The following is a 14,284-nucleotide window of genomic DNA, read 5'->3' on the forward strand; positions in this document are numbered from 1 at the left end:
GTTCCCAAAACAATCTCTCTCCCTGTCTTCTGTCATAAACTGTGGAACAGAGAAAATGGAAAGGAGCAGAGGTTTGTTTAAATTGGCTGGGGTTTTTAAAGTCTTAAAATAGTGTCAGCTTGATGCATGATACTTTAGAAATTGGATTAGTAGCACCTATTTCATCCCACCAGAGAGGTGGGATTTAAAACTTCCAACAACAGAAACACTGGATGTGAGATAGCTCAGTTTTCCACCCCTCACACAAGTATCTTGCTGTACTATTTTAAGCAGCTCAGCCATATATATTAAAATATTGCTCCAAACAACAACAGAATGAAAATGTTCCACCAAATGGGGAAAAATAAGAAAAGTGGGCAGCAGCCCTTTCTGAAGAGCTTGTGTTGATTTTGCAAAGTTGGATGCAAACAAGGTTTGTCATATTTCTTTCCTAGAAAAATGTAGATATTTAATAGAAATCTGTGTCTGAGGCTGCTAAGTTGGGGTATGATTTTAGATCTGGGAGGAGCAAAACAGGTTCCAGAGAAGCTGTGGTTGTGTCACCTTTGGAAGTGTTCAAGGCCAGGTTGCATGGGGCTTGGAGCAATCTGGTCTAGGGGAAGTGTCCTGAGTATGGTGAGTCCATGGAAAGAAACTTCTGGTTTTCCTGAGATGCTGCCTTTGCAAGGGGAGCTCACAAATACCCCACATAGTTTGAAATGCCCTGAGCAGAACCCAGCTGTGCTTTCCCACAGGTGATGAGGGATTTTCACTTGTATTTTATGGGGGATTTTCAGAGGGCAGTGCAAGAGTATCTGAGTGTATTTGACAGGCAGAGAGGGCCAGTGTGGCAGCAGCTTAATGCAATGGAGCTTTTCCTTCTGTGATCCTGTATAACCCGAGGCACTCTGGGGCTCTTGGACCCGGCAGCTGGGCAAGTTAATCATTGTAACAAGTGATAAATTACCCTGCTCCACTCTCCTCAGCATGGCTGTGATGAGCATTAAGTAAACCAGTGAGCCCTTGCCAAGATGGGAGCTTGTTCTTTGCCAGGGAGGAGGGAGTAAATATTACTTGGAGTAAATAAAGCAACTCTGCTTCCCCAGGAAGAGGAAAAGAAATAATTAAATATGTGAGTGTGGCATGGAATAATTTGCACAAGGACACATCTTGTCTGCTATGCAGGAATGTTCCCAATCAACCATGCTTCTCCTGACCTTTATTTTTCTGTATTTCTACCACATCATATAAGAGACTCTTGATTTAAAAAAACCAAAACAAACACCTTGTGGGGAGGCACTTCTTCCTTTCTTCAGTGCCTCTTTCTTTTGTTCCCTCCAGAGTTCTCACTTCATTTCTGCTGTTCCTTGGAGAACAGGCTTACCTATTTCCTGATCCCCTGGGTTTGTTTTGCCTCTGGGTGTCATGAACACTATTAATTGTGGCGTTTTTCTCTCCATCTTAAACCTGTCTCTTCAAGTGGTTTACCTTCATTGACCTGTTTGAGTGATGGATTTTTCTCACCTTTTATTACTTAGTGCTTTTTCTTCATTCTCTAAACCCAACTTCTCCCTTGCCCTGTGGCTGTTAGATGCCATTACAGGAGCATTCATTCTTTCTCTGCTGCTTGTCTGAGCTTTCACAGGGAGCTGAGAGCTCTTTGGGGTTAAACTTGACTCGCTTCAGTGCCTTCCGTGATGCTGCCTGTGTACTTGGACACTTTAAGGGAATAAAGTCTCAGTGTAGAGATTACAGCTGTGAAATAATGGCTCTTTTGAAGAAGACAAGAATGCTGTTGTCAGTCTTTCCAAGGATAAACTGAGCACCTTCTTTTGGGGAGAACCAGGCTCAGCTCAGCACAGAGGTGGCTGATGCAGGTACCCAGGTTTGGAGGGAAGGGTGCAGCTCCTGGGGGTGTGTTTGTGGGGGGCTGTAAGGTTTGTGTGGGGTCCCTGGAGCAGTGGGAAGACCCCACTGGGAGATGCACATCAGGAAATGGGGGCACAAAGGGCCTGAAGTGTGACCAGCTTTGGTGAAGGTTTCCATAGGAAAAAAATATTTTTACTGGGATTTTGAACAATTTGAAGCTCCTTCTCATATCCTTTGCCTGATGAACATTCCCCCTCTGCAAGAGCGTTGGGAATCCTGAGGTCACACTATGAAAACCCCTGATAATTATAATTTTTTTTCTATTTTTCAATGTTGTCATCCCAGCAGGAGTCAGAGAAAGAGAACATGTGTGACCTGCCTGTCTTTGACTTCGTGACAGGAACAATGCCATGGGGAAGCTGGTCAGAGGAGCATCACTGCTCTGTCCTTAATTTTCCTGCACAACTGAGGATGATTTAAGAACCAAGGCACAGCCAAGACCTTTCCTCCTCCCGTGCTCATCAAGCAATCAGTGCCTCATCACACCTCAGCTTCAAACACTCGTTTGCATCTGGCTGACCTTGACTGCCCTCCCTGGATGGGAAGATGAAGAGGTGGAAGTGTCAAAGATTGGGATTTTATGGGTGAGTTGTGAAATAGCGGCTGGTGTGCACGAGGGCATACGTGGCCCAAAGTCCGGCTAGCTAGAGGGAAAACGGCCGACGCCCCTGCTGCATCTGAGGCCAGCCCCCCTTGGCGTCGTGGCCTCGGGCTGGGCTGGATCGCAGACTGGATTATACACGCTGGACGAGACGAGGAAAGGGAGCAACCACTTGCTGGGGATTGAAGTCGGTTTATTGAAGGATGGCAGCTACCAACAGAGGGAGGGCAATGACCAGCAAATGGCCAGGAACAAGAGGAGAGGCAAGGTTTTAAAGGTAAGGGGTGGAGAAGGGAGGGAAACCCAGCTAGCCAATAGAAGAACATATAGGGAGGTGCATAACATAACTGACAAACAAACATATCCAATAAACATAAAGTTAAGGAGGAGCCCCGGGACCCCAGCCAACCACAACCCCCAAAGAGAAGAAAGTTCTCGAACACTGGGAGGAGTGGGGGGTGATTGACTGGGCCCAGGGAGGAGGAAAAACTTACTCATATGGTACAATAGGGGAGGAGAAGTTACATAGCTTGAGCGATTGACAGCTAAGGGGGGCAGGGGTAACCATAGTAACATAACTGCAAGGAGAGCTGTGGCAGGAAAACTGGGGAGGGAAGAACCATCCTACAAGGTACAAAGGGGGAAACAATTCATAAAATGGGAGAACATAAGAGAAACTTAAAAACGCATTACAACACTGGTGCAGGCTGGTTCTGTGGAAACCTCATGTGCTGTGCCATGGAGGATGAGAGTAAATGGATTAAACAGGAGATAAAAAGGGCAAGGTACCTGGTTAGCTGCTGATGAAGAAAATGTTGTGAAAAAAAAATACATGTAAGAAATATGTCAGAAATGGTCATTAACTGCCCTGCAGGGTCAGAGCTCCTTTAGTAATTGGCCATGTAGTGAATACTAGAAATTATTTAAAAAGTTCTTAAGTGACTGAGGGCTTTTAGTGAATGGTTGGGGGAAAAAAAGGAATAATGTTTCTGGCAGAACTTTTATTATAAATTAAGCATCATCCTCTTTCTGAGATAACAGCTGCTGTGATTAAACGGAAATATCCCATGGAGGTCTGGGGTAAGTCAGTGGTCAAAGCCACAATGGTGGCCAGGTGGAAGGGGGTCCAACCGAAGAGGAACACAGCCAGGACTATCAAGACCATGATGGTGACTTTCTTCTTGGCTTTGTCCAGGGCTCTGGCATTGGAGTTCAGGTGCATGTTCCTCAGCTTGAAGAGCATCATGGTGTACAGGATGCAGATGGTGGATACTGGAATGGCAAAGCCAAGGATGCGGGGAAAAGGAATCTTGCGATTTCAATGGGGACCAATAGAGGAATCTTTGGTGCATGTCCCTCCCCTTGATGGCATGCCATGCCTTTTGATGGCATTGACTGTGGGAAAGATTTTTATCTTGTTTTGGTTGTTTTCTGAAGTGTCCATGCCATGTCCCTCACATCTTGCCCCCTAAGTTGTGTCTTCCTTCTTGACTTTTTCCCCTGCTTTTGCAACATCTGTGAGCTTAGTTTTGGCATGTTTTGGTCCTTTGCAATGCAGCTGATTTCCTCACAGCGTATTTTTTGAACACACTAAAATTCCCGATTTTCTGCTTTTTTATATTGCATTTCATTTGAACCTATCTCCTTTCCAGAGTGTTTGTAAGCCTTTCTTTTGGGATTCGCAAGATTCCTTTTCCCTTCCCGAAATTTCCTTTCGGAAAGGGAAAAGGAGTCTTGCGATTTCAATGGGGACCAATAGAGGAATCTTTGGTGCATGTCCCTGCCCTTGATGGCATGCCATGCCTTTTGATGGCTTTGACTTTGGGAAAGATTTTTTCTTTTTTTTTGGTTGTTTTCTGAAGTGTCCATGCCATGTCCCTCATATCTTGCTCCCTAAGTTGTGTCATCATTCTTGACATTTATCCCCTGCTTTTGCAACATCTGTGAGCTTAGTTTTGGCATGTTTTGGTCCTTTGCACTGCACCTGATATAATCCTGGGCCATTTTCTTAGAGTCACTAAATTTCCCAAATTTTCTTTTTCTCTCCTCCAATTGCACTTCCTTTGATGGTGTCTCCATTCCAGCGTGTTTGTAGGTCCTTCTTTTCTGTTTTGGCCTTCAGTAGGGATCAATTTTAGCAAGCTTTGCTGCATGTGCCTGCACTTGCTGGCGTATGGCCTGCCTGCAATTGATGGCTTTGATTTTTGCAAATATTTTTTTCTTTTTTTGTTTGTTTTCTGAAGTGTCCATGCCATGTCCCTCATATCTTGCCCCCTAAGTTGTCTTCCTCCTTGACTTTTTCCTCTGCTTTTCCAACAGCTGTGAACTTAGTTTTGGCATGTTTTGGTCCTTTGCAATGCAGCTGATTTCTTCACAGCATATTTTTTGAAGACACTAAAATTCCCGATTTTCTGCTTTTCTCAATTGCATTTCATTTGAACCTATCTCCTTTCCAGAGTGTTTGTAAGCCTTTCTTTTGGGATTCGAAGATTCCTTTTACCTTCCCGAAAGGAAATGAAATATCCCTTCGGGAAGGTAAAAGGAATCTTGCGATTTCAATGGGGACCAATAGAGGAATCTTTGGTGCATGTCCCTGCCCTTGATGGCATGCCATGCCTTTTGATGGCTTTGACTTTGGGAAAGATTTTTTTCTTTTTTTGGTTGTTTTCTAAAGTGTCCATGCCATGTCCCTCATATCTTGCTCCCTAAGTTTTGTCTTCCTTCTTGACTTTTTCCCCTGCTTTTGCAACATCTGTGAGCTTAGTTTTGGCATGTCGGCCCCTGCCAGGCTGCTGAGCAGGGACGAGGAGGCAATGAGGCCCCAGGCCTGCAAGGGTCACTTGTCCCCTCGTGGCCTCAGGCCCAGGGCCAGCAGCCATGGCCAAAGTGCTGCCCATGTTGGCTCTGGCAGGGCTGTCTTGCAGCTGCTGCCCATCCCTGTTCCCTGTGCAGCCCAGGCTGTCCCACGGTGTCCCTGCCCTGCGCCTCTGTCCCTGTCACTCCTAGCTTTATGTTCCTAATATATTTGGTACTCTTTAACTAAGGCACATGATTTCTGCTAGCTGTATTACTAACTTAGCTTCTTACCTCATTTTAAAATCTTAACTAAAATATGGAATCTCCTACTATCCCAATTCTATTCCCAGCTGGCCCCTCGACTCATCTGCGCTTTTCAATTATCCTCATTACATTCTCAGCTAATCCCTTGATTCACCTCAGGCACATGCCCGACTGCCTCTCTCCCAGCAGCTCAGAGCTGCATTGCACAGCGCTTGCTGTGCACCACAGAGCACAAAGCAGGCCGGCCTGGTGGGCCTGAATATTTCTGCCAAACACACTGCATCTCACACCTTTGCTCTGGCTCAGTGCAGAACTGCAGGGTTGCAGGCGCTTCCTCCCAGAGCTGCGTGAGGCGCTGGCTCCTGCAGATGGGCCCTGCCAAGCTGTCCCTGCCTCACGCTGGCCTCGCTTCCCCTGGCACGAATGCCGGGCCTGAAGGAGCTGCCCTGTGCTCCAGCCTGCCGAGCAGCCCGGCTCCCTGCCCCGGTGCCCAGAGTGCTGCACACACTGCTGGCCTTTGCCAGGAATTGCAGGGCAGCCGGCAGAAGAGGAGGAATCCTCAGCCAGCCCAGTGGCCCGCGGCTGCCCTTGGCCTTTCTCTGCTCCTGGGCACACTCCAGACGGCCATGGCCTCCAGGCCGGGCTGTGCCCAGCACGGCTGCGCTTCCCCTCGGCAGCAGCCAGCTGCCACCTGGGCTCTGAGAGCGGAGGATTCGCCCGCTCCCAGCAAGAGGCACCCAGGGCCCGGCTGCTGCCTCTTGCAGCTCCAAGGGCCTCCTTCCAGCCTGCCTCTGCCGGGGCTCAGGCTGCTCCGGCCTCTGCCGGGGCTCTGCTGGGGCTCCAGCCTGGGCAAGGCCGGGCCCGCTCTCACCTCACAGGCGCTGACAGCTCTGCGCCACAGGAGACCTTCCCGAGCACCCTCTCTGATCTTTCTGCTTTCTCACTTGAGCAAGGCTCTCCTCCAGCCAAAGAGATTATTGCATTTAGGGATACAAATCCAAGTGGCAGGAACCCCATTGCTCTCCAGTCACAGCTGAAGGCCTGCATCTGCACAGGGTGTTTGGGCTGCCTCATTCTTCCTTTGGTTTTGCCTTCAAATCCCATTGCCCTTTCTGCCTCAACTAGAAATACCACAGCTGTGCCATAACCAGCCAGTGGGTCATATTCCAAAGGCAGTGCGGTCTGGAGAGGATGAATGAAGAAGAGGCCTCCTCACTTATGAAACCATACAAAAAAAGCCATATGTGTGACTTAGTACCAATAAAAAACAATTGGTAATTCAGAAAAAAATGTTGAATTTTCTGAAGGGGTCAGAAGAAGGAGAATCTTCCAAGTGAGTTGATGTTTCAGAAACTTTATTAATTACAACTCTAATCTATAATTCTATGCTACAAATCTCTTTAGCAACCCTACTCTATAATCCTACTCTAAATTGGTAACAGAGATAACATCTTGACATGATTGCTATGTTCTCGTCTCCTAGGGTTAGGGTTAGGGTTAGGCTTAGGCTTAGATTTAGGTTCAGGTTTGGGTTTAGGTTTAGGTTTTGGCTTAGGCTTAGGATTGGGGTTAGGGAAAGGGTAAGGGAAAGGGTAAGGGATAGAGATAGGGATAGGGTTAGGGTTTGGGTTAGCATTTAAGGTTAGGGTTAGGTTTTCGGTTTAGAGTTTAGGGTTAGGATTATTCGTCTTCTTCACTGAGTTGATGACTTGTGCCAGGATGAATGGTGGCTTGGCTGAAGTTACAAATGGATGCTGTCCACCGGAAAAAAAAAATACAACAAAGAACAGTGAACAATTACTTTCCAAGCTCATTGCTTCAGGGACTCAATCAGGATACATCAAGTTCCTGGGAAGACCCAGAAAGAGGAGCAATGGGACCATCTGCTCCCCAGTCATCCCCAATGTGCAAGACCTTGCCATCACAGGCAAACCTGGCCCAGAATCCCACTCATCTGTTTATTGTGATGTCTTCATCATGCTGGGATTTTTGCCCTGCCAGTGCTCTAGAAATGGCGCTTTCTGTCCCTGGGTTTTCTTCCTTTCAGGAAACTCCAATGACTCACATAGGTCCCTGCCTTTGAAAGACAGGCACTGTGCTGATTCCCACAGGGACAGAAAGCAGTGTCTGCCTTTCCATGCCCTGCCCCTCGTGTGCTGGATGGCACCTTCCTTCCCAGCAGGGCCAGCCCAGTGGCACTGGGCCCTGCAGTTCCCTCTCTGCCACACAACCTGGCAGTAACCCTGGCACAGTTCCCGTCTGCTTGAGCGTGCCAGGCAGCAGATGGGGCTGGGACAAGTCCCTCCCAGCTGTCCCTGTTTGCATGGCAGAAACCTCTGAGGGTGGGCTGGGGGGCACAAACCAGGGCCCCTCAGAGGCTCACAGTGAGCCCCCCACAGCCCCTCCTGCCCACAGCCAAATCTCTGACCCCTCGGCTGGGACTGGCTTCCTTGGGTTCCTCCACCACCATTTCATGTCTCTGTACCCTGCATTGCTCTACTTCAATTCTTTTGCCATTAGATAAACCTGAACACTCCACCAAATCACAGAACAGGGCAACAGACACAGTCAGAGGACAGAGCACCTCTCCTCACAGGAAATGCAGAGGGAGCTGGAGTTATTCAGTTTTGTGAAGGACAGGCCCCAGGGAGACTTTATTGCCACTTTCCAAGACTTCAGAGTGGCTTTGAAGAAAGTGGGGGACATCTTTTTTAACAGGGCCAGTTACAATAGGATATGGACAAATATTTTTAAACACTAAGGGCGTCTAATCAGAGTAGGTCTAAGGAAGAACTTGTTTACTCAGAGCATGGTGCCACCCTGGCACAGCTTGCTCCAAGAGCTTGTAGGTGCCCCATCCCTGCAACCATTCCGGCTCCGGTGGCAAAGGGCTCTGAGCAACCCGATCTCTTTAAAGATGTCCCTGCTCACTGTAGGACACTTGCACCAGAGGACATTTACAGGGCCCTGCCAGCCCAGCCCAGTCTAGGATTCCTCACCATTTTCATTTGAAGAGCAGCAAGAGTGGAGGTGAGGAGGAAGGGGACTCATCTGCTGCCTTGGGCTTGAGTGGAGGAGGAGCCCATCCCTCAGAGCCTGTTTCACCTGCAGCCCCTTCACATTTTACCTGCAGGAGCTCCTTGGCAGACCAGCGCCGCTCCTCGTCTGTCTGCAGGCAGCAGCTCAGGAAGTCACGCAGCAAAGCCGAGAGGAGCTTGGGCTGCCGCAGTTGTGGAGTCCCTACTGTGGCTATCAGGTATGTAGCCTGGAGAGAAAGGAGACACCAGGATCCACCTCCTTCTTTCACATCTCTAAGGCTCTCCCAGATCCCTTTGTTTAACCTCTGTTCTTCAGTGGCAGTTTCTGCCCTGGCACAGACCCAGAGATGACTTTCCTTTACCAACCAAAAACCCAAACCCCGATGCAGCCACAGCTTTTCCACCATCCTGCAGATCTTGCCTTGGCAGCTGATTTCATTGCTTGACCTAGTTAGTGGGAACTACATCAGCAAAAGGACATTTGCTTCTCTGAGGATTCATGCCAGCTTGAGATGGTTTTTGGAAGAGGGACTTTGCTACACTAGCTAATTTGAAGGGTTAGTACATGAAAGGCATCTCTGCGGTGCTTGTTGGTGCTTTAAGAGCACGTGCCCTAGAACAAAACTCATCAAGCTTTTTGTGCTGTTCTTGAAAACAATGGGAATTGGAAGAAAAGAAAGAAAATCCATCAGTTAATACCCAGGTAGGGAAACAAACATTTACAATCTCCTCTTCAACACAGACACATTAAGATGCCTGCACAAATGTATTGGGATGAAAATGCCTGCTTGGGCACACAGGAGCCACTTGCAGCTCTGTCTCTCAGCAGTCTGAAAATTTCAGCTTCCCATTTTTGCAGCAAAAGAAAAATTGTCTAGGTCAGAAGAAGGAGAGGTTCCATCCCTATGGACACCCTCCAGTCATTTGGCTGCTCAAGTCAATGCATTAATGGAAGGCCCATCCCAGAAAGTGCCAGGAAACAAACAGGAGGTTTTGGCAGGCTCTCCACATCACCAGGCTCTGGCTTGGTGACGTGCAGAATGTTGCTTGGGCTAGGAGAGAAACACGGTCACTGAGTGTTTCAGCAGCACTGCACAAGAAGCAGAAGAGACTCTGTGCATTACACCCTCATGCCCATGTTTTCCAGTGAGAAGAAACTGCACTTGGGGTTAGGTTCCTCTCTAAAGACCACGGTTTTAGAAACTTTGTTGGGTTTGGGTTTCCTTCCTTCATTTCTGGAAAGATAACAACACTTTTAAGATGCTTTTTTCCTGTTATTAAGGCCATCTACACAGACAAAAGAACTGGAACCACTAACCCAAAGGAAAGTCTTGAGTGAGAATGGAGTTTGTTTGGAGTTTGTTTGCATGTGGTAAGGCTTGAGTTCCCCCACTGATGCAACCAAAAGTCCAGCAGATGCTGATGTGTTGCAGGGACATTTGTAGGAGGGGACCTTGGTGGAAGTAGTTCCAGCAGATGGCAATGGGATTTTGTCCAGTGGCACACAGGACATGGGACAGGTGAGAAAGACAGTGGGATCAGTTAGTATTTGCTCCTTACCGTGACAGAACTTTCGCCCAAGTAAGGAGGTTCTTGTTCTATCATTTCAATTCCCACAATTCCAAAAGACCATATGTCCACTTTGGGGCCATATGGTTGACCTGTCACCACTTCAGGCGCCATCCACCAAGGAGTCCCGGTTACCGAGCACCGTCTGCTCTGCTCAGGGGTGAGCTGAGTAGCGAGGCCAAAATCAGCTGAGGAGAAAACAAAATACTGGTTTTATCTCAATTCTGTGCAATTAGGAAAGCAAGCAAAAGAATTCCCCAGTAGAAGTTTGAAATTGCTCTGTTGAATCTCCTGGCATTGGCGACTTTAAAAATCCCCCCATGTTTTACACTGCCTCTAGCAGTGGCTTTTGTTCTTTGGAAACTTTAGACTTGTAACTCCCTCCCTCTGGAAGGGACACACACAGAGCAAGGCCACTCTTGACTGCTTGTGGCTCCTTCTACCTCTGTGCACGTTGCAACTGTGCCCTCAGCTCGCAGCAGGGGTCCCTGCACTGCCACCAGCACCATTTTGGGGAGCTGGCAGTCACGCCAAGCAGCCCCACACCCACATCCCTGGAACGCTGCACCTGACCAAGAATATACTGACCCAGTTTGACAGAACCATCGGTTCTGAGAAGGATGTTGTCACTCTTCATGTCTCGATGGATCACATCGTTTGAATGAAGAAAATCCAGTCCTTGCAGGCACTGAGCGAGAGCGAGAAAACAGAAACAGAAGGGCAAAAATGAGTGATGTGATTTCATCACACAAGAAAGGAAACAAAGAATCTAAAAGATTCCCTCTCCAGGGGAATGGGGAGTAATGGCAGAACAGTAATGGCCACTGAGAGGAAGAGCTTGCTGCTCCAACACTTGCAGAGCAGGACCTTTCTGAGGAAAGGCACGTCAGCTTTTGAAAGAGCAACAGCACCTGCTGTTGTAGGCTGTCCCCTGCCAACCAGCCAGGATGACTCCTGCTGCAGTGCATGTGCTCAGAAGCAAAGAGCATTCTGGCTGCACTCCTATCCTTTTTAGCTGAGCACTGAGAGAAACGAGTCTCTCTCTTCTTTCTTTGCTGTTTGTTTCAAATCCTGCCACCAGCACCTTTGCTTTTACAGGCAAGGAATGCAGTGAAGACAGACTCCAGGCAAACATTTAGAGAGGCAAGGTGGAGAACAGCAAATACAAATACAAGAGACAGAGCGAGAATACAACAGCAGGAGATAAGAGTACTGGCACTGAGTACAGGGAGTGCAGGGGCACTGGCAGGCCTTTCACTTGAGATGCTTTTACTTGCCCATAGCATACCAGCAACACAGAAACAAAGCTCGGCACAGGAAACCTCTCCTGTTCTGAGCCCCTGTTTCCCAGACAATCCTGCCCAAGCCCTTGGAAACACAGCTGGGATTGCTGACCTCCCGACTGATGGCTGCCATCTCATCTTCAGACAGGCAGGTCTGGCTGACGATGTCGCTCAGGACACCTCCATCCATGTACTCTATAACCAGCAAGAGTTCCTCGCCCAGAAGGTAGCTGAAAGAAGGGAACAAGGGGGTAGAGATGAACATGCATGGCTACGTTGATTTTTTGCTTCCAGGTTTCTTATTTCCAGATGCCTTTGTGACAAGGACAGAATCAAAGGAATAGACATTCCCTCTTGGCTGTGCATTGTTTGCAATCTGAGCAGTCTCAAAGAGAAAGACACATCTGTGAAAAAGGAGATGTCTTAGATGGGCAGCAAATGAAAAGTGCAGTTTAGAAACAGCCCAGATAAAAAACATGTCAGGCATGGTGTTTCTGGAAATAAGCACCTAGTCTTCCTGGCATGCATAGCAATGGCAGGGAGGGGCAGCAATCCAAGGGAAATCCACTTTAGGATGGTTCATCTGCACTTAAGAAACTTTAAAAAATCAATCCCAAATAAATGTGGAGGCAGTGAACTTTGAGGCTATTGAGTTGGGAAGATACAGCTGATCCAGGTTTTGAATAATTTTGGAGTAATTATCAAATTAGGTGTGCCAGGGAAGACTCATGCAGACAAGATGCACTCTCTTCTCATCCATTGGAGATGAGGAGAGAAATATGAATAAATAAAAATTAACAGCTTTACTTGCTGCCACTGACCAAAGTGGGTTTTTAACCTCTCATGTTTGCTTTATGTAAACACACATCCATGGGATAAGACCATGACCTCTCACCTGTCTAAATAATTCACAACATTGGGACTCCTATACCTCTTCATGATCATTATTTCATTAAAGGTTAGCTCCTTCCTCCTCACTCCTTGAAGATTTATCTTTTTTATTGCCACCTAAAATGACATTGAAAATCAGTAACTTGAGAGGTTGGTGGCACGAGACCACAAGGCACGTGGAGCGAGTGATTTTGCAATGACACAGCTGAGCTGTGCCAAACTGCCTTGTGATTAGGCACTGCAGTAATCAGGAACTGACATTCCAACAGCCCATTTCTCTGCTCCCTTGGGAGCCAGTTACAGGACACGTGGGGCCACTGGCATTTTGCCTTGACCACTTGGTAACAGCGGTGTCTCAGTTATCACCCACAAACCGCTGACCACACTCTCTGCTGCTTTGTTTGGGACTCAGAAGAAGGAATCCATGCCTTAATACTCTGTGGGTACATCTTGAGATATGTGCAGGGTTTAGGGCTTTCAGGGACGCCTTGCAGATCTCTCCCTATGTGCAGTTCCCAAGTGCAGCACTGCAGGTGGCTAAGGAACTACCAGTAACTTTCAGATGGATTTGCTGGCAGCCAGAAATGAGAATTCAGGACCCTGAAGCTGTAGCCCCAAAGAGCACTGAGGTGCTCGCAGGCACCACCTTTGTTTTAGCAATGGAGAGCGAGTGAGCGCGTCCTTCTCTGAAAGGAACCGCTGCCCTCCGTGCCTTCCTTCCGGCAGCTGAGGAGGACAAAGTCCCAAATGTGTTCTGTGGGCTGGCACCAGTCTGTGCTTCTTGTGCCTTTTCAGCACAGCTCTGCCCAAAGCTCCAGCCACAGCTCACACCAGAGGGGAAAGCCCTCGAGTGCAGCAGAGCCTGCAGGGGCTGTTGACATTTACCTCTCCTCCTGTGGCAGTGTCGAGCGCTCTATAAACATCTCCAAAAGTCCTAGAAACAAAACAGAAGCAGAGAAAGGAGAAGCTGTTTAGATCTTGCAGTGAAAGCCAGCCCACACAGGAGATCTCTGCTGGAAGTGTCAAAACCTGCGGGATGCAGGAGGGCTCTGCCAGAAGGGAGATGATGCATTTTCCTCTCAAGTGCATGGGCACTGGGCCTGTTCCTGAAGCACTGGGGTTCAATTTCTAAAGGGAGTTTAGTCTTTCCTCTTGAGTTTCACTGTCTAAACAGTGTGGTTCCTATCCTGACCACAGAGTGTTTCTCTCTTCAAACCAGGGGAAAGAATTGTTCCTGGGAACTGTTATCTCACAGCTTTGATAGGGCGTAGGTTGCTCTTTCAGGCAAGCAAGTTTCTTCTCTTTTCATTAATGTGCCAGTATGATTTTGAGACATACACAAAATGCTAAAGAAATTAACACAGAGCTGTCCCACACTTGAGAGACAAGGAGACCTTCCAGGTCCTGTTCCTTGATGCAGGCAAGACCTCGGTAGCAAGGCATCTCTGACAATGCCTTCTGAGCCCACTCACAAATTCTGAGCAGCATTGAGAGATGGGACAATCTATCCCCAGTGTGTGATCATCTTTGCAGCTGGCCTGACTTCACGCTGGATAGACATTCCACCCCAAAAACACCTGGCCCACGGTTGTGCAGGAGTAACTGCTGTTGGACTCACCCGCTGCCAATATAATTCAGATGTGTGTATTTCATCAGGGGATTTTCAGTGGTGTTCACCATTCTCCCTGAGGGAAACAAAATGCAAGATGCTGACTTTAAGGCAGAGATCCCAGCTTCCAGGAGATACAAAAGGCAGCCCCAGCGCCTGGAGCTCTGAGCCCTTTGTGGTCAGCTGGGTAACAACAACCACAACCAGGCAGACAGCCCTGCAGCACAGGTGGCCAGCACAGAGACTGATTTGTACAGTCCTTTGAAGAGTTCTCTTGACAGGAAACAAAGCACAGGGACATACAATCCCAGGAGAGGAGGACATC

This window comes from Ammospiza nelsoni, chromosome 29 (genome assembly GCF_027579445.1).
Source record: "Ammospiza nelsoni isolate bAmmNel1 chromosome 29, bAmmNel1.pri, whole genome shotgun sequence".
In the NCBI taxonomy this organism is placed as follows: Eukaryota; Metazoa; Chordata; class Aves; order Passeriformes; family Passerellidae; genus Ammospiza; species Ammospiza nelsoni.